General features: G+C 34.3%; 1 pseudogene across 1 annotated transcript; it reads right to left on the reverse strand.

Moving 5' to 3' along the window:
- Window positions 1-16,574: 16,574 nt before the first annotated feature.
- On the reverse strand, window positions 16,575-18,721 carry LOC120067297 (ABC transporter F family member 4 pseudogene; annotated as a pseudogene). Its single transcript, XR_016525028.1, has one exon. The product of XR_016525028.1 is annotated as an ABC transporter F family member 4 pseudogene (transcript).
- Between the last annotated feature and the right edge of the window lie 2,395 nt (window positions 18,722-21,116).

Here is a 21,116-nt window from a genome sequence, read left to right on the forward strand (position 1 = left end):
TCGCGAGAACAGAACATTAGCATTATCTCAAGCATCTTATATAGACAAGATATTGTCTAGGTATAAAATACAAAATTTCAAGAAAGGAACGTTTCCTTTTAGACATGGAATTCACTAAAGAACAAAGTTCTAAGACATCTCAAGAGGTTAAGGATATGAAACAAATTCCATATGCATCAGCAGTAGGAAGCTTAATGTATGCAATGTTGTGTACTCATCCCAATATATGCTATGTCACTGGAATAGTCAACAGATTTCAGTTCAATCATGGATATGATCATTGGACTGCCATTAAGAACATTCTCAAGTATCTTCGGAGAACAAGAGATTATATGCTCGTGTATAGTGGTAAGGATCTGATCCTTACTAGATACACTGATTCTGACTTTCAAACTGATATTGATTCTAGGAAATCAACTTCGGGGTCAATATTCACTATGAATGGAGGAGCAGTTTTGTGGAGAAGTATCAAGCAAAGTTGTATTGCTGACTCCATAATAGAAGCTGAGTATGTAGCTACAAGTGAAGCAGCAAAAGAAACAATATGGCTCAAAAAGTTCCTGATTGACTTGGAAGTAGTTCCTAATATGCACCTGCCTGTCGCCCTCTATTGTGACAACAGTGGAGTAGTTGCAAATTCAAAGGAACCTCGAAGCCATAAAAGAGGAAAGCACGTCAAGCGGAAGTACCATCTCATTAAGGAGATTGTACATAGAGAAGACGTGATTGTCATGCAGATAGTCTCACAAGGCAACTTAGTTGATCCATTTATAAAGACCTCTCGGTTAAAGTGTTCGAGGGTCACCTAGTAGGACTAGGTCTACGAGATATTTATCACTAGGGCAAGTGAGGGAATCTATGGGTATCTAATGCCCTAGTTTATTGTATTTATACTTTTTGTTCTCTCAGTGTAACTCAACATTGTATATATATGTATATATTGACCCACTGAAGTTTTAGACCAAGTGAGAGTATTGTTGGGTTTTATGACCTAAAACTTGCAGTTTGTAAAAGATAAACATATTCTATAGTCAATAAACTTATTCTTGATTTTAAAAATTGCATACGTAAAAGTCTAAATCCAATAAACTAAGATCCATGGCTATTATATGAATACTTGAACTTTATGTAAAGACATAAAGATAGATCAAGTTCGAGTAAATAACCAAAACGATCTATAGTACATGATTAAGGTTGGGTACCTTATTTTGGTAACACTATTGGATGTGGCCTACTTTGTAGCTGTTACAAGTTATTGTAATGATACTACAAACGAAGTGATCCAAATTCGTTCATGTATTAACATGAGGAGTGGAGGCGTCCTATGCAATGAGTTTGCATAAGATCGAACCAAGAAATAAGTCACGCTTATTTTATAACGGTTTTTACTGTATAAGACTGACTATTTCACTTACATGACCTAGGTAACTCGATCTTAATCCTGAGCTAACTATGAACTCAATAGCGCCGACTCAATAAGCCTCTCATTTCAGGAGTAAGATCAGGTAGATAGTTAGGGACATAGGGTGCAAGGTGGAATTCACACCTACTCGATTTAGGGATAGGAGAAAGGTTGTCCTCTTAAGTACTGAATTCAGGTCTTGAACAAGAGGCCCCACCCTCTCACTGGGCTGAGAGGGATCTAGTTTACTGACTGGATCACAAACCAATTGTTCATTAGAGGATCAGTAGGAACTTAAGGAATAAGATGTAATCTTGGGGGTAAAATAGACATTTGACCTAGTCGTTATTACGAATAACTTGTGAAGGGTCGACTTACTAATTATGGTTAAATCATGTGGACATAATATATCTACAGTGAGGGGAGTGCAACTATAGGCTTTAGTGGAGTGACCCATTAGTCAACGAATGTGCATTAATTCGGTATAAAGAGTTTAACTAATTAATCTCGGATCATTGAAGTCTATGCTCAGTAGGTTCACGAGGTCCCCTTACTAGCTCGTAAATGGATTAACTTTAGAGTAGCGTGATAAGTTAATTTGAAACATTCAAATTAGAATTAAATGTAATTAGAGAATTAATAATTAAATATGATCTATATTAAATTCATGAATAGGAATTCATGAAGGTGGAATTTATGTAAAATTGATATTAAATTAATTAGAATTAATTAAATTGTTTAATTAATTAATTATAATTAATTTTATTATAAAATTAATTTATGAAATTAACATTGTAAAATTAATAAATGTTTTGAGTTTTGAAAAATAAAATTTATTTTAGAAATCATTTTATCAAAATTGGAAAAAATACCAGAAAAGAGAAATATGGGATTTCTCCACCAAGTAGCTCATTCAAAACCCACTTGCTCTTACTTCAATTCACCAAGCATGAGCTGCATCTCATGCAGCCTTCTTCTTTGCATGAATGTCCTGCAATAAATAGAGAAGATGGAAGTGGAAATCGGGCATGCAAACTATTAGAACTTGCTGAAGTTTTGTTGAAAACTTGTAAGGTTGAAGAAGTGTTCTTCAAGTTGCATAAGTGGTGTTCTTCTCCAAATTTCCTTCATTCAAACTTATTTTGAGTCCCACAACTCAATCTAAAGCTTCAAGAGATTAGTAGGAAAGATCTTGAGGTGGTTCACAAGAAGCATTGGAGAAGATTTGCTACTGAATTCGAGATTCAAAAGGTTCTACAAAGGTATGACATGAAACCCTCTTATTATTGTATATGCATGCTTTATTTATAACCAAAATTAATGAATTAGAATGTTTATTGATCCTTGTTGCTTCCGCTGCATTCTGATATACTCCTTCATTATCCTTGTGACACTATGAATACGACCCGTTTCATAGTTATTACAATTGTTGTAAAGTACTATAAATTATTTTATCCTGATCATTCATGTGGAGACATACGAGCGGATGTATTCCATATAAAGAGTTTGTATAAGACCGAACCACGAAATGAATAGTTTCTTTATATAACACCGTTACTAAAAAAAGACTTACATTTCACCAGGATGACCATAGGTGACTTGACCTTAATTCTAAGTGAGTTGTGAACTCTTGTCTATGAAGGCGATCCTTTGATCTGCATAGGTGAAAGCGGCCAGTTTCGCCGACTTAATAAGTCTACCATTTTAGGAATTTGTTTGATTGGGGAGCTTGGAACGCAATTACATAAGAAGGAATTCAGTCCTTCCCCACTATTAGAGCAAGTAGATAAATTGCTCCTTTAAGGGTTGATTTCGAGACTTAACAATGTGACGCCACTTTCTCCTGGCCCGAGAGGGATTTGGTTATATTTGGACTATAACTAGTTGTTCATTAGAGGGACTAGTGGTACTTAAGAAGTTAGATGTAACTATAGAGGCAAGACAGTAATTTTGGCCCAGTTGTACTTACGAGCAATTTGTGATGGGTCAACACACCATTGATTGATTATATCCAATGGACATAGAAATATATATGTAGTCTGAAGAGTGTAGATGTTAGTCTTTAGTGGAGTGACCAACAGTTAACGAAAGTTGATTAATTTAATTAAAAAATTTCATTAATTAATCAAGTACTATTGGAGCTTCAATCCAATCTATAGGTCCATAAGGCCCCTCGTTAATTCAATTGGAATTAATGAGAATCAAATTAATGTTAGACTAATTTGAATTGTTCAAATTAATTGAAGAGAATTAATTATATAAGATATAATTAATATAATATATGTAATACACTCTAATATAAAATTAATTATATGAGATATAATTAATATAATGTATATGATGCATTATAATATAATATTTTTTTAGAGATATAAATATTTGAATATGATTCAAATATTAATTATTTGAATGTGATTCATATAATAACTATAGGTTAAAATTAATATGAATATGATTCATATTAATTCTATAGGTTATTTGAGAGATTAATAAACTATAGGTTATATTATATGCGATATAATAAACTATAGATTATATGTTATATGAGATATAATATTTAATATATTTTAATTATACTAAAATTGGTTTAATATTAATTAAGTGGTTAGTTATTATTTGAATTTTGAATTCAAATAATTGAGAAGGAGTTATTTTTTTTAATTCCCCCTCTCTCCACCTTCAATCTCTCACGATTAACTTGAAATTTTTTTCATTGTTCTAAAAAGAGGATTTATCTCTTCTTCTTCCCTGAGATTCATTCAATTGCTCTTGATGAAGTTCTCTGCACTTTTTCTCTCTAAAAGAAAAAAAATACTCGTCCTCACCCAAAATTTAATCACTAAAGTCGACACTTCTCGCCAATTCTCTACCTTGAGAATAATGGGGAAGAACTCGTGGTAGTGTCCGAGTTTTTGGATTTATGTCGCTGTGCTTGTGAGTTCAAGGGAAGGATTCAAATTGTTCGTGGTTAGAGAGGATTTGTGAAGAACTAAGTCTTCAAGGATAAGTGATCTTTTGATCCCTTCTTCCTCTCCAACTGTTTGAAAAGCATGCTTAATAGATTGTAGTTTATCTTGTTTTCTGACCTGTGAATTATTGATGTTCTGTAAAATTAAAATTGGGGCACAAACTTTTCCACTACTAGTATTTACGTACTCCTTTCAATTGGTATCGAAGCATGATTGAGTCCCAATTTTCTTTTTCGAACTTTAATTCAGAGTTATGGTGGGGGTAGATCTGCATTTTGAATTTATGTTCTATGGTTTTTCACTTTGGATGTTTGCAAGATTGGTTTTTAGAATTCTGTTGCTTTAATTTGATTCGTTATGTAAGGGCCCATTGTTTTTTGGCGTAATTTAATTGCTATCGAGTCTGTAATTCATATCCAAGTCACTCATGGTCAAGTTTCAGCTTCGATTTAGTGGAAAACGAATCAAAATTGGAGATTTTTTGCTGATCGAGCGAGTAAAACAACCTTTCTACCTTAGAGTGTAAGGATGGACTATAATTACGATTTCCTTACGCTGCAAGGCAGAGAGGGTAGCATTGCTACATTCCAGGGCAGCATAGCGTTACGCTATGACAAGCAAAAAGGCAGCAGCGTCGTTATGCTTCGGACGTGAGGCGTTGCATGCAAGGACTGGTCCAGACTAGTGGTTCGAGCTTTCCAAGCGATTCAAGCAGCGATTTTCTTCGGTTCTTTATTATTATTTGTAATTTTTAAGGTTTGTTGTTGTATTTTGCATTAATTGAATTAATATAAGTTGTTATATTAATTTAATTAATGTTTTAGGAAACCAATCTCGATTCAAATGTTAATATTAATTATGCATGTGATGGTTTTTTTTTTCATTATATGTCATATTGTATGTCATATAGAAAAATCCCATCATAGGATAAACATGTATTCATGCATCATTTTAATATAAATGTTATAGTATAAAGTTGCATGATTCATTAAGCATGCTCATGCATCATATTGTATAAATATTATAAAGTATGACTGCAAGCATAAATTACATTTTCATGCATAATTTATATTATAAATGTTATAATATATAGTTTAGATGTATAGTGGATGTTGTTTATTTTTCATTACCTTATTATATAATTGTTATGTATGCAACGTAATGAAAAAGAAAATGCATGGTGCATGACACCATTTTAGTAAATTATAATTGTTATACTTTTTTAAAGTATGTCATTAAATGCATGGTTAGGTTTTAATTGCTTCATTTAATCTTTACCATTGTTATAAGTTAAATGAAATTAGAATTAAAATCTATAATAAAGACTTACATGCTAACATAAGATAAATCGGTTTTGAATAGTTTAAAATTGGATTCACATTAGACCTATATTCATAAAGTTTCTAATAAGATTAAAAATATATTTCATCTTTTAAATTTAGTTTAATAGGATTAAATTGGATTTGTATAAAGGATTAAATTTATAACAAATTTATCTATAAGGGATCTTTGTTTTAGGATGGTTCTGTCTAGGCTAGGGTATTTAAGCTGACGAAAACGGAACACCCCTACTTAGGAACCAACCTAGAAGGTGAATTAGATAAATTTGTAAGCATGCAATAAGTGATTAATGTTTATTAAAGTGTTTAATTGACATAAATCAACGTTGTTAAACTATCCAAAGTAAATGTTACATTGGACAAAGTTAACAAACACTTAACAAAAATTATTAGCTGAATTTTTCTAAGTTAATGAACCCCAGGTAGAACACTCAGTGGGAGAAAAATGGGGTATATGATACTTCAACTTTTCCTTTCACATTTCTCCCTAAAATTTTACACCGTGAGATATATGCTCGGCCTCGAGGTGCCTTTGCTTATGTCCCCCTATAAGTGGTATTTGCATTGGTCAATAACAAGGTGAATAGAGAGAGTTTATAGTAAGTGGGAGAGGGACGTATGTCAATACATCCCACAATCTCTTTCATTAGTTTGTAATAAACTTTCATGCTCGACCTCGAGATACTTTTGCTTGTGGCCCCCTACGGATGATGTTCGCATGAATTTTTACTCAAACTCCAAAAATGGATAGGATTGCTTTAGTTTTTCCCCCAATCGGTTCACGGTTGGTTCATTAGGACGGAACTCTAGAATCCAAAATGAGGGGTTACACTTACAAGAAATTATTAATTAAGTTAATAATTTGTAGACCAAACTATGGTGACTAATAATGATAGGAATAAGAGTTATTCTGATATAATTATTCGTTGATAGTGTCTCAATTCAATGAAGAGGTAACTGATCTCCCTACGGTGGCTTTTATCTTGCCCCATTGAAACATCATTGCAAAACAAATATCACATAGGGTATATTAGATTTTTGCTAAATTGATTGGTTGTTTAATTGGGTAAGGCATTTAATAACTAATATAAATAAATTGTATGATTTCAGTAATTTCATTATAACGAGTACTACTCTTAATCTGCTTTTCACTGATAAGCTTAACGCGATAATTACACAAGTTAGAAAAATACTATTAACATTGTACCCATTATCGATGATCTGAGATTCGTCCTAGTTGAGGAATGTCCTCAACTCCCAATTGTCAATGTAGCCCAAAATATTCGGGAGGCATATGAGCGATAAGTAAAGGCGAACGAAAAGGCCCGAGCATATATCTTGGCCAACTTATCTGAAGTATTGGCCAAGAAGCATGAGCCCATGCTCATGACCCGTGAGATCATGGAGTCTCTGAGGTGAATGTTTGGACAACCGTCCACACAGCTCAGGCATGAAACTCTCAAGTACATCTTCAATGTCTGTATGAAAGAGCAGACATTTGTTCGTGAACATGTTCTGAACACGATGGTTCACTTTAACGTGGTAAAGATGAACGGGGCTATCATCGACGAGGCTAGTCAGGTTAGCTTCATCTTGGAAACTTTAGCTGAGACTTTCCTCCAGTTCCGTAGTAAAGCTATCATAAACAAGCTCAACTATAACCTAACCACCCTGCTCAATGAGCTGCAGACATACCAATCCTTGATAAAAGTCGAGAAACATAAAGGTGAGGAAAATATTGCCTCATCCTCTAAGAAATTCTATAGAGGTTTGACCTCTGGGACAAAGCCTGCACCTTCTTATTTCAACACCAAAAAGTGGAAGAAAAAGAATGGAGGTCAAGGGAAAGCTAACCTTGCTATTGCCTAAAAGGGCAAAAAATCCAAGGCTTCAAAGGGAATCTATTACCATTGCAACTAGATGGGTTATTGGAAAAGGAATTGTACCAAGTATTTGGTAGAAAAGAAGTAGGCCAAATAAGAAAAATATGATTTACTCGTACTGAGAACTTGGTTTGTGGAGAATGATGATTCAGCCTGGATAACAGATTCAGGAGCCACTAATCATGTTTGTTTTTTCTTTCAGGGAATTAGTTTCTGACGATAGTTGGAGACTGGGGAGATGATGATGCGGGTTGGATTTGGGCACATCGTCTCTGTTAAGGCAATGGAAGGAATTCTTTTATGTTTATAGAAATCATATTTATTGTTAGACAATGTTTATGTAGTTTTTGATTTAAAAAGACACTTAATTTCTATAAAATGTTTGTTAGAACAATCTTATATTTTATCTTTCAATGTAAATAAAGTGTTTATTTACAAATATGGTATTCAAAATTGTTTTGCAAATCTCGAAGATAATCTTTACGTGTTAAGGTCGTTAGCATCTAAAGCCCTCCTAAATACTGAATTGTTCAGAACTGATGCAACTCAAAATAAAAGACAAAAGATTTTTCATAAAGGAAATGCCCGTCTTTGGCACCTAAGATTAGATCACATAAATCTTAATAGGATTGAGAGGTTGGTTAAGAATAGACTTTTAAGTGAGTTAGAAAAAAAATTCTCTACCAGTATGTAAGTCATGTCTTGAAGGAAAAATGACTAAGAGACCTTTTATTAGAAAAGGTCACAGAGCCAATGAACTCTTAGAACTTGTACATTCGGACCTTTGTGGTTCTATGAATGTTAAAGCAAGAGAAAGGTTTGAATATTTAATCACCTTCACAGATGATTATTCAAGATATGGTTATGTTTACTTAATGCAACATAAGTTTGAAGCACTTGGAAATGTTCAAGGTGTATAAATCTAAAGTTGAAAATGCATTAAGTAAAACAATAAAGACACTTCGATCTGATCGAGGTAGAAAGAATATATATTTAAAAATCCAAGACTATTTGATAGAACATGGAATTGTATCCCAACTCTTGGCACCTGGTACACCTCAATAGAACGATGTATTAGAAAAAAAAAACTGAACCTTGTTGGACATGGTTCGGTCTATGATGAGTTACACTCATTTGCCTAGTTCGTTCTATGGTTATGCAGTACAAATTGCAGCCTATATTTTGAACTGTTCCATTTAGAACTGCTTCTAAAACACCTTTGGAAATATGAAATGGTTGTAAAGGTAGTTTATGCCATTTCAAGATCTGGGGTTTCCCAGTAAATGTGCTTGAGGTGAATCTTGAGAAATTGAAACCTCGTTCAAAACTGTGGCTATTTGTAGGCTACCCCAAAGGAACGAAAGGTAGCTACTTCTATGGTCCTAAAGATAATAAAGTGTTTGTATCGACAAACGCTATATTTTTAGAAGAGGACCACATAGGGAGCACAAACTGCGTAGAAAGATAGTATTAAAAGAACTTTCCAGCGAAACTACTGAACCTTCAACAGGAGCTATTGAAGAGCCTAGTACATTGACAAGAGTTATTGATATCGGTTCATCTAGTAGATCCCATCTATCTCAGCTGTTGAGGGAACCTCGACATAATGAGAGGGTTGCAAACTCACCTATTCGTTATATGGGTTTAATAGAAACCTTAACCGTCATATCTAATGGCGACGTTGGGGATCCATTATCCTATAAACAGAAAATGGAGGATGTAGATAAAGATGAATTGATCAAAGCTATAGATCTCGAAATGGAGTCTATGTACTTCAATTTAGTTTGGGATCTTGTAGATCAACCTGATGGGGTAAAACCTATAGATTGTAAATAGATCTACAAGAGAAAAAGAGGTGCAGATGGGAAGATGCACACATTTAAGGCTAGGCTAGTGGCAAAGGGTTATACCCAGGTTGATGGAGTTAGCTATGAAGAGACTTTCTCACCTGTTGCCATGTTAAAGTCTATCTGGATACTTATATTCATTGCCACATATTATAACTATGAGATTTGGAAAATGAACGTCAAGACTGCCTTTCTGAATGGAAATCTCGAGGAGACCATCTATAGGCAACAACTAAAGAGACTTATAACCCAAGGTCAAGAGCAAAAGGTTTGCATGCTTAATCAGTCCATTTATGGACTGAAACAAGCTTATCAATCTTGGAATATAAGGTTTGATATTGCGATTAAATCTTATGGCTTTGATCAAAATGTTGATGAGCCTTGTGCTTACAAGAAAATCAACATTTCAATAGCTTTCTTAGTGTTATATGTAGACGATATCTTATTCATTGAAAATGATTTAAGTTTACTGACTGATATAAAAAAGTGGCTGGTGGCCCAACTCCAAATGAAAAATTTGAGAGAGGCACAGTTTGTTTTGGATATTTAGATCTTTAGGGATCGTAAGAATAAATCGTTAGCCTTGTCTCAGGCGTTCAATATGCTTGTCAAGCAAAATTCCAAGAGAGGTTTATTACCTTTCAGACACTGAATTGTTTTGTCTAAGGAACAATGTCCTAAGAAACCTCAAGTGGTTGAGGAAATGAGACGGATCCTTTATACATCTGTTGTTGGCAGCCTAGTGTATGCAATGTTATGTACTAGACATGACATTTTCTATACAGTGGGATAGTTACTAGATATCAGTCTAATACAGAATTAGATCACTAGAAAGCCATTAAAACCATCATCAAGTATCTTCAGAGAACGAAGGACTACATGTTTGTGTATGAGTCTAAGACTTTAATCTTGGTAGGATACAATGATTCTGATTTTCAAATTAATAGGGATTCTAGGAAATCCACCTTAGGATCAGTGTTCACTCTTAATGGAGAAGTTATGGTCTGGAGAAGCACAAAGCAAGGTTGCATAGCTGACTTTACCATGGAGGTAGAGTATGTAGCGACTTGTGAAACTACTAAGAAGGTTGTATGACTTAGAAAGTTTTTTACTTATTTGGAAGTTTTTCCAGATATGTCAATGCTCGTCATCCTTTATTGTGATAATAATGGTGTTGTGGCAAATTTCAGGGAGTCTAGAAGCCACAACCGTGGGAAGCATATAGAACGCAGATATCATCTTATCAAGAAGATTGTACATCGAGGGGATATGATCGTCACAAAGATCGCTTTTGAGCACAATGTTGGTGATTCATTTACAAAGTCTTTCACAGCTAAAGTATTTGATAGTCACCTAGATAGTCTAGGTCTACGAGGTAGGTATCATCCAGTCTAGGACAAGTGAAGATTTTCACTGGGCATGTAGTGTATGCCCTAGTGTATTGTTTTGTGTATTATACTTAGCTTTTGTACTTTGTATTTGTACATCCCATTAGCTTTAGGACAAGTGGAAGATTGTTGAGTTGATTCCCTAAATCTCATGATCTTGTAGTTTGTAAACTTTATTTGTATAAACAGATTATTTATTTCATAAAATCAATGTTATTTTATTTGACATTCTGTTGCATTAACCCAAAACCAATAAACTAAGATCCAAGGTTATTCAATGTAGCTTAAACATGTATGTGGTGACATACAAGTGGATCAAGTTTTAAGTAATAACTTGAATGGTCTGTTATAGATAGGTAAGTTTGAACACCTGATCCTGGTGACACTATGGATATAACCTGCTTTGTAATTGTTATAATTGTTGTAAAGTGTTACAAATGATCTGATCCTGATCATTCATGAGGAGACATATACGCGAGGGTATCCTATACAAAGAGTTTGTATAAGTCCGGACCACAAAATGATTAGTTTCTCTTTATAACATTGTTACTAGAAGAGACTTATAATTCACTAGGATGACTATAGGTGACTTGACCTTAATCTTGAGTGAGTTGTGAACACCTCCATATGAAGGCGGTCCTTTGATCTGCATGGGTGAGAGTGGCCAGATTCGTTGACTCTTCCATTTTGGGGATTTGTCTAATTGGGGAGCTGGGAACATAACTATACAAGAAGGAATTAACTTCTTCCCATTGTTAGGGTAAGTAGATAAATTTCTTCCTTAAGGGCTGATTCAGGAGTTTGAACAATGTGGCACCACACCTTCTCCTAGCCCAAGAGGATTCAACTATAGTTGGACTATGATTAATTTTTCATTGAGGGATCAATGATACTTAAGGAGTTAGATGTAACTATAGGGGTAAAACAGTAATTTTGATCCAGTTGTACTTACGAGCAATTTTTGAAGGGTCAATATATTGTTGATTGGTTATATCCAATAGACACAAAAATATATCCACATTGTGAAGAGTGCAATCGCCGGTCTTTAGTAGAGTGACCGACAGTTAATGAATAGAGATTAATTTAATTAAAAAGTTTAATTAATTAATCTTGATCATTGGAGCTTCAATATGTAGGTCCATAAGGTCCTTTGTTAGCTCAATAAAGATTAATGAGAAACAAATTAATTTTGGATTTGAATTGTTCAAATTAATTAAAGGAATTAATTGTATGTGATGAAATTAATATAATGCATGTTGATACATTATAATATAAAGTTTATTGAGAGAAATAAATATTTAAATATGATTCAAATATTAATTATAGAAATATGATTCATATATAAACTATAGTTTAAAATTAATGTGAATTTCATTCATATTAACTCTATAGGTTATATGAGGGAAAATAAACTATAGGTTATTTATATGTGATATAATAAACTATAGATTATATATTATATGAGATATAATATAACGTTTTTTTAATTATATTAATGTATCATAATTAAATTAAATTTGAAAATTTGAATTTCAAAAAGTTAACTCCATGTGTGTTAATTTGACATAGTGGAGGGAGTTAGTTATATTTCCCTCACATAATTCTCTCAAAATGAAAAAAGGAAAAGGAGTGGAGGTTCATCTACAAAATTTTCTCAAGAAGAACTCTTCCTCCTTTACCCTTTTCACCAAAATTATCAAGGAAGTGCATCAAATTCTCATTGATTCTCACCTTGAGAATAACAAGTAAATTTGTGGTAGTGTCCTCATTGTGGTGTTCGAGATCTTGCTGTGTTGTTGAGTTCGTGGGAAGCGAAGGAGATTCGTTCGTAGTCTCACCGGAAAGGAAACGTGAAGAATTGGTTCTTCAAGGGTTAGTTTCCATTTCCCTTTTTCTTCTCTATAACTTCAGTAGAAAAGTATACTTAATAGTTGTTAGTTTATCCTTGTTTTCTTCTTCCTTTAGTTTATTGAGCTTGCAAAATAAAATTTGAGACACTCGGTGTTCATATGCTTCCACTGTGAAAATTACAATCCCTTCGGCATAGGGAGGAGTGAATACCCGCTTAGCCTGTAGCTTTGTATGGCTTACCTTTGGGAAGTTTTTCCATTGTGAAAGTCTTGGCTTGGTCTTTTTCTGTTGATTGCGCATAGCTCTTTCATGCTTCTTTGTAGCATACTACAAATGCTGCAAGATCAACTTTGAATGAAGACAAATTGCCTTATCGCTGCGCGCCCTTTGCATCAAATCGTTGAAACACTTGATATACTTGATAATGATGCACTTAACTGATATATTTGGTATACTTGTCAATCATGCACTCGTTTATACTACTGATATATTTGATATACTTGATAATGATGCACTTGACTGATATACTGTTGATAAATTTGTCAATCATGCACTCGTTTATAATGCTGGTAAACTTAATACACCTAACTGATATACTTGGTAATGAATAATGATACACTTGACTAATATACTACGATAAATTTGATCATGATGCACTCTTTTATACTACTGATACACTTAACTGGTATGTTATTGATAAATTTAATAATGATGCACTCATTTATATTGTTGATATACTTGATTGATATACTATTTATAAACTTGATAATGATACAATCATTTATACTATTGATATACTTGACTAATATACGATTGATAAACTTGATAATGATGCACTTGTTTGTACTGATGAAATACTTGACTAATATACTTATGATATACTTGATAACACTTGATAGATTAAAAAAAGAAAAAGAAAAAAATATCCCCTCCACATCTCTCTTTCACCAACCAAAGTTACTGTCCACACCATCTGTCACCGGCCACTGCTCAACCTCTCTTGTCGCTTACCTCTATTGACTGCCACAACCTCACTGCATGTCCGGTCACCGATTGCCATTTCTCTCTCTCTATCTTTTTTCTCTTCGCTCTCTCTCTAGCAGTTCTTCAAGCCAAATATGGAATAAAAAATAACCAGAAATCCATATTTGAAGTTTTTGTCATATTTGCAAACTATTAAATATGGATGACACACTTACAAAATAGCATATTCAAATTCCACCTATTACAAATACTCTAAGGATTATAGGTCTAAAAGTTTAGGATTTTATCCTTTGAACAATCTCTAACCAATTTACCCAAAAACAAAAATTAAAAGGGAGCTCTTTAAAAGGGCCAATGGTATCAATTTAAAAGTGACAGAAAATGGCAATGCTACCTCTATAAAAAAAATTATCAAACCGTGGTGTGATAATTTTAGGGAACGACTTTGTTTTATTTTATTTATTAAGGACGGATGGGACTGTACATGAATTCATGTGTTAGACATGGTTCATGCGTTTGCACCCATGCGTCTAAGGTCATGCGTCGGAATAAATATGCGTTAAACTAATATGCAATGACCACGCGTTCCTATCACAAGTTTTCTTACGCTCGCGCCAAGTATAACACAAACGCAAGTTTCTCGAGTAATCTGAGGTCGAACACAGGGACTTGTCACTCAATAATTCTTGTGAAGCAATGCTTTTGAGGCGATGAAAAGAAAAATAAAAAGAAGTTTAATAGATGTACAAACTATTCCTACTCCTAACTAAACAGATTGAGCAATAGAAGACTTGCAATGAGAATAAGTAGAGACACAACAACCATTAACACATAGTAATGTTTATTATCTTAAATCGTCCGAGTAATCCCAGCTCATTGCACTAACGCGTCGCACACCTCTGGGTGGTCAGCGCATGACTATATCTCTATAGTGCATGGTTGCATCGAGCATAAGATTGTGTCTATCTCTAGGAATAGTGCGAACTTTGCTTTAGTGCGTTCCATCTCTTACCTTCTCAGGTAATTAGACGCGGCTATTTAACTTATAGACAAGCAATGCAACATCCCATAGACAGGCATTGCTATAGCCTTTCACCAAGCAAAGAGGATTAACTCACTATACTTGCACAACGCAAACCTCTCGGTGGGTTGCTTCATGCGTCTTATCTCTAGGCTACACGATTAAACATGCGAATGTCTTTGATAAATAAATGCTGAAGATAAACTATGATAGAGATGAAGATGATGAAGAAGACGGCAATGATGGAGTTAAGATTTGCATTGATCACAAAATATCTTAATTAACTTAAACTAAAATGTAATACAATACAGAGATTAGAAGAGAAAGGAAGGGCTCTACGTCAAGGCTGCCGGTGGTGCCATTGTTGAGTAGTGGAGATGTCTCTCTCGAGCTCTATCTTCGGCGAATGCTTCAATCATCACTCGGTCTGGGTTGTGGAGATGAAGAATTCTCACTGAAAATCTCTTTCAAGCTCTCATCTGTGATCACAAACCTCTGCCTTGAGGCAGAGATTCAGATGTCTTAAAATGAAGGTCCCAAGGGCTATTTATAGAGTTTGGACGCAGACAGCTATAATGATGACGGTATGGCTCACTGTTGCTTTTGTTGCGGTATGGGCAATGTCATATCGCCTTATCTTGTTGATACTCCCAAGGTATGCGTCCGAGCTTGATTCAGCTGAAGCATCAACACGTTCTACCCATCTTGCGATCGTCCTTCTATTATGGTCATCACTCCGTGGCCACAATTTCCAATTGATCACCGCATTCGCTTGATCATCACCACTTCCATGTGTTGGACGCATACGATCGCCGCAACTTCCATGCAATGGACGCATACGATCACTGCAACTTCCATGCATTGGATGCATACGATCCAACTTTCAGCGCATGCGTTTGTCTTTGCGATCGTCTAGCTTTAGCGCATGCATTTGTCTGTGATTGCTTATTTCAAACGCATGCGTGTAACACATAATATTGGGGTTAGTAAGGATTTAGGTGCTAATTGATGCAAAACTCAATTTTTCGTAAATTCTAAGTATTATCACCGCGTTTTCTATTTATTAGCCCTCATGATTCTAAATAAAAAGCTTATAATAACGGGCATTTCTGCCAGTTATCACGTGGCTATAGCAAATAATAATAATATAATAATAAAAGAAATAGAACGAAAACATGGGTTCATTTTCATCAAACTTAAACATCCACCATAGTAAAATTTAAAAATGATCACCCGGACTTAGTTTTTTTTTTTTTTTTTTTCCACATCATTCTTTTAGTTAGCCATTGTGGTGTTTCCGTGTGATGTTAAGAGTTTGTTTCATTTTAATTTTTTAAGTATTTAATTTTGAAAAAAAAATTAAAGCCCCATTTAATAACCATTTGATTTTCTATTTTTTGTTTTGGAAAATTATACCTATAGACACTACTTCCACCTCTCAATTTCTTTTTTTGTTATCATTTACCAATGGTTTAAAAAACAAGCTAAATTTTGAAAAACTAAAAAAAGTAGTTTTTAAAAACTTATTTTTTTTTCGAAATGTGCCTAAGAATTCAACCATTATACTTAATAAATATGCAAATCATTGTAAGAAATGAGAAGAAAATATGCTTAATTTTCAAAAACCAAAAACCAAAATCAAAATGTTTATCAAACAAGATATAAATTATTTGACAACTATTCAAAATAACTTTTGAAACACTTTCAAAGCTTATTTTAAACAGTTTTTATCAACATAGTTTAAATAAAAAAATGACTTTTTTGAAAAACATTTTTTTCTATTGTCAATCCAAACATATCCTAAATTAGATAAAAATGATTTGACCAAAATCACTACCAAACATGTCTTTATACCTTGAACACAAAAGGAACCAGTAAAAATACAAAAGGGAACAAAAACTTATATTATTATGAAGTTTTTCAGTAGAATATGTTACAGTAAAACAAGCAGAACTCATGAAAAATTCTCTCTCTAATTGTACATACCCGAATTAAAAGTAATAAAAATAAACCTCAGAAACCAAAAAAGGATTAAGTAGAAGGTGGTACTTGAAAATTTGACACCTTCCTTTGAGATTGCTACAGATCTTCTAATCATCAACCTCAGCTTTAATCTCCTTTCGCAGTTCTTCCTTGTATTCAACGACCCAAATTTCACTTTTTTCTTCGACCCAAATTTCACTTTTTTCTTCATCCTCGTACATACGTGATATGAGTCGTGAATCATGGCTAACCAAAACAACTCCACCACTGAACTCATCTAAGGCATCTGCAAGTGCATCAATACTTTGCATATCCAAGTGATTCGTAGGTTCATCAAGAAGTAATATGTGAGGTTTTGACATGGAAATTGAGGTAAAAACAACTCTGGCCTTTTGGCCCCCAGATAATTTAGCAATTGGTGTGAGGTGATTGTGGCTAGGGAGTCCAAATTTGCCCAACTTAGCACGAACAGCTTCCTGTTTGCTTAGGCCGTCTTGATCAGGATGAAGACGAAGAAGATACTGAACTGGTGTTTCATCCATTGTCAGAAGGTCTACAAAATGTTGTGAATACCTTCCAATCCTTAACTTCTGACTCCTACGAACTTCACCTTCTGTTGGTAGCAGACCTGCTAGCAGATTCAAAAGAGTAGATTTTCCCGCTCCATTCGGCCCGACAATAGCAACACGCGTTCCCATGTCGATACCCACATCAACATCAGAAAGTCTAAAATCTTCCCTATTTGGATAACTAAAACTGACTTCAGTCAACTGTAATAATGGTGGGGTGAGCTCCGTGGGTTCAGGGAAGTGGAATTCAACACTGTAATCTCTCCATTTTCTGGGGGCCTCGGGCAAGGGATCATCCTCATCAACCTTTCCCTTGGACTTGTTCTTTGAGGCTTCCTTAGCAGCAGCAAACTTTGCTCGGTCTTTCACTTTCTCTTGTTGAGCTCTGCTTCCAGACCTCTTAGCGGCTTTCACCTGCTTATCATATATCTCAAACTTTTTGTTCATTTCTTTCTGACGTTGCTCGTACCGACTTTCGAAATCATCAAAATTTCCACGATAGAAAGGAAGCTTCAAGTCATGAAGATGAATAATCTCGTTGCAGACAGTGTTGAGGAAATCTCGATCGTGTGTTCGCAGAAACAACTGCTTGAAGCGCAGTTCTACCATCACCAACCACTTCTTGTTCAACCAAGAGAACATCAATATTTTTAGGAACCGGTATCTTCCTCCAAGCAAGTAGCTTTAATAATGTAAACTTTCCCATCCCGTTGGGGCCAACTAAACCATACCTCTTCCCATGAGATATCTTCACTGATGCATTTTTTAAAAGCTCTTTCCCTCTGGCTGAAACAGAGAAATTCTCAATTGTTATGTCTTTAACATTTGCATCAGCTTCATCATTACCATCAAGAATTGAGGCTCGGCTACCAATTACAACAGTGAAAGCATCATGGTCATCTTTTAGAGCTTCTTGTCTGGCCTGTTCGGCAGCATGGGCAGCAAACATATCTTTTCTCTCTCGTTTTTTTTAACTCTTTGTCACTTACGGCAACCTCCAGAGGCTTCACCTCAGCCCTGGCCTGCCAGGGTAGCAGTTTCTGGGAACTGATACTCTGTTGCTCCTCGTCAGAAACAATTTCTTCTTCCTCATCATCTGAGGGAGGGAGATCAATGCCATCAGTGTAAGATGAAACTTTTTTTGGAGCTTTTGCTCGAGGCTTAGCACCACTGCTCAAAGACGAAGATCCCTTTCTCGGTTTATCTGGTTTCTGATCCATACTTGCAAGCATTGCTGACACTGAAAGCTTCTCTCTCTTCCCAGAAACATCTTTACCAGGCTTGACTTTGGAATTTCCACCACTTTCTTCTGTCTTCTTCCTTCCCATTGCACCAATCAATCTGATCATGCATATTTAAAGAACAACAACAACAACAAAAAAAAAAAAAAAAAAAAAAAAAAAACAAAAAACACAGAGATCTAACATTAACGCAAAAACCATAAAATATGGATTGTTAAAACCTAACATTAATGATAACATTGACCTTCTATTTTCTGTTCTGCAACGTAAGGATCAGACAAAAAGCAAAATCATCTAAAAACTATGAAGCATAAACATGCGATACACAGAGACTAAATGTCATGTATCCCAACGAGGTAAAACACATATTGTTTCTTTTAACCAAGACATAGATTTAGGAAGAAGAGATATGGAGGATATGACCAGGATTGGACCTTTGATTACTGAAGAACTATAGCCTCCAATATATACTCTCAAAAACAATAATCAAGCTTTGAAGCCTTATGAAGTTAAAAAAGATCAACCGCCACAATACAATATGCTTTATTTATGCCCAGCCTAAACTCTTTGTTTTACAGTATAATAACTTGAACACATTATCTGCACACAATTTTCTAAGCTGAAGCATAATAAACCAGACAAGACAAATTACAAATTTGACAACAGTAGTCAACAAAAGCACAAAAATAAAAAGTTGTCAAAATTAATCCCCAGTTTGATAATTATATGGTTTTTTAAAAAAGAAAATTAAAAAAATAAGCATAAAAAAATTTCTTACACGTCTCTTTGTTTTTACTATATTAAAATGTTTTCAAGCTAAATTATGAAAACTTAAAAAAAAAAAAAAAAAAGATTTTGAAAACTTGTTTTTAATTTTGAAATTTGGCTAACGTGAAAATCTCAATAAGAAATTGAGAGGAAATAAACATAATTTTTGAAAACAGAAAACTAAAAGGAAACCATCATCAAATGGGGCTTAAAGAATCCAAAACATCAATAATTTTATGGTTAGTTCCACTCATAAGGAAACAAGCCACAAACTAAATTTAGAGTCATGAGTTCAAGCCATGTAAACTAAGCAGCAACCCCACTAGTGTTTAGGAGGCTAAATTTAATTAGTCAAATGTCAAGGCAACCAGCATCTTCGAACCTCAAGGCACATTAATAAGATTTCCTTCAGTTAGTTATACTCCAAAAGCGTGATAGTTTTGATCTAATTTCCTGGACTACTTGCAGAAGACTAAGATTGTGAAGAAGATCCTTTTTAGTTGTAGAGACAGTGCCTGCCGTTCTCAATTTCCAGAATCTTTTATGTTATACCATGCCAAATTCTTAGAGGGACTAGAAGAATTTCAACACAACAAACTGAAGGAAATCTTATTAATGAAGTGTTCAAAAGCATCGGCCTTCATGGAGAGCCAACTGTTGCATACAAGTATACTAAAGAAGGTGTTAAACACAGTTAACAACTTCATGACAACAGAATAACTAAAGACATTGATAACCAAGACCAAGGTTTTAAACGTTGATATCAATGAAAACATCGAGGTCTCAATTATATGGAAATGTCAATGAGAATATATATCAATGTAGATAGATATTTATGAAAAAGTTATTAAAATAAAAAAAAAAAGAATATTTAAATTAACTTATAAGCATTTCACACTTTTCAAATAAATTCTAAAAAAAATATCATTATCAATACCTTGGATTTAACTGTCTAATCGAACACAACAGTTAATTGTTTTCCTAACACCTTTGTACCCAGGGCCATGCATCTAATATAATCTTTCTTATATATATAAGAGATGAGAAACCAATTCATTCTAAAGCAGAGAGCCAAAATTACCTGCATCTGCATCTAACATAATCGTGCATCTAACACATTAGTCCATAACCAAAATTCAATATAAAAAACCCATAAATAAATACACAAGTAAATCCAATACATACATAACAACTCTTATTTTTCTTTTCTCTTTGAAACGGAAAAGAGACTTTTCATGAAATGAAAAGAGACTATCACTCAAATTACATGAGACATAAAATCCGTAGAGCACTTAGAAAGCAAAGGTCAGCAGCCACACCCAGATATCTCAACTAGGTTGGAACATCCATAGCGCCCTCACCACCATGCATATCAATCATACATAATCTCATCAGCAACTTCAACAGGTTATTTCAACAATTCCACATGTTTATAATTAGTCAAAGAGTAATTATGTACATCAATTACATAAATAACAAGAGTGTAAGCAAGTAAACTGTAAAGCATAAGCAACCAAACAAACAACATATAAGCACTAAAATAAGGGAGCACTTACAATAAACATATGCTCAAATCAAGCATCAAATATACAAAACATCCACAAGTGAGAAACTCCAGTTGTTGAACCAAAAATCCTAAAATAATCAGAAACAGAATATCAGAAAGTAATTACGCTAACCTCAAGTTAATAGGCCCTAAAAGACCAGATTGATGAGATTTACAGATTGGTTACGCGCTAATTTAAGTCCCAAAAGGATCGTTACTACTGATCTGAGTTCAGACTAGTGTGAGTTTTCAAATCTAAGAACGTTCAAGGTAGTTTTGGAGTTCGATCACTTGTGGAATAGAGATCGGGTTCGTGGAGGGCTT

This window comes from Benincasa hispida, chromosome 12 (assembly GCF_027475165.1).
Source record: "Benincasa hispida cultivar pf3 chromosome 12, pf3_genome.v1.1, whole genome shotgun sequence".
Classification (NCBI taxonomy): Eukaryota; Viridiplantae; Streptophyta; class Magnoliopsida; order Cucurbitales; family Cucurbitaceae; genus Benincasa; species Benincasa hispida.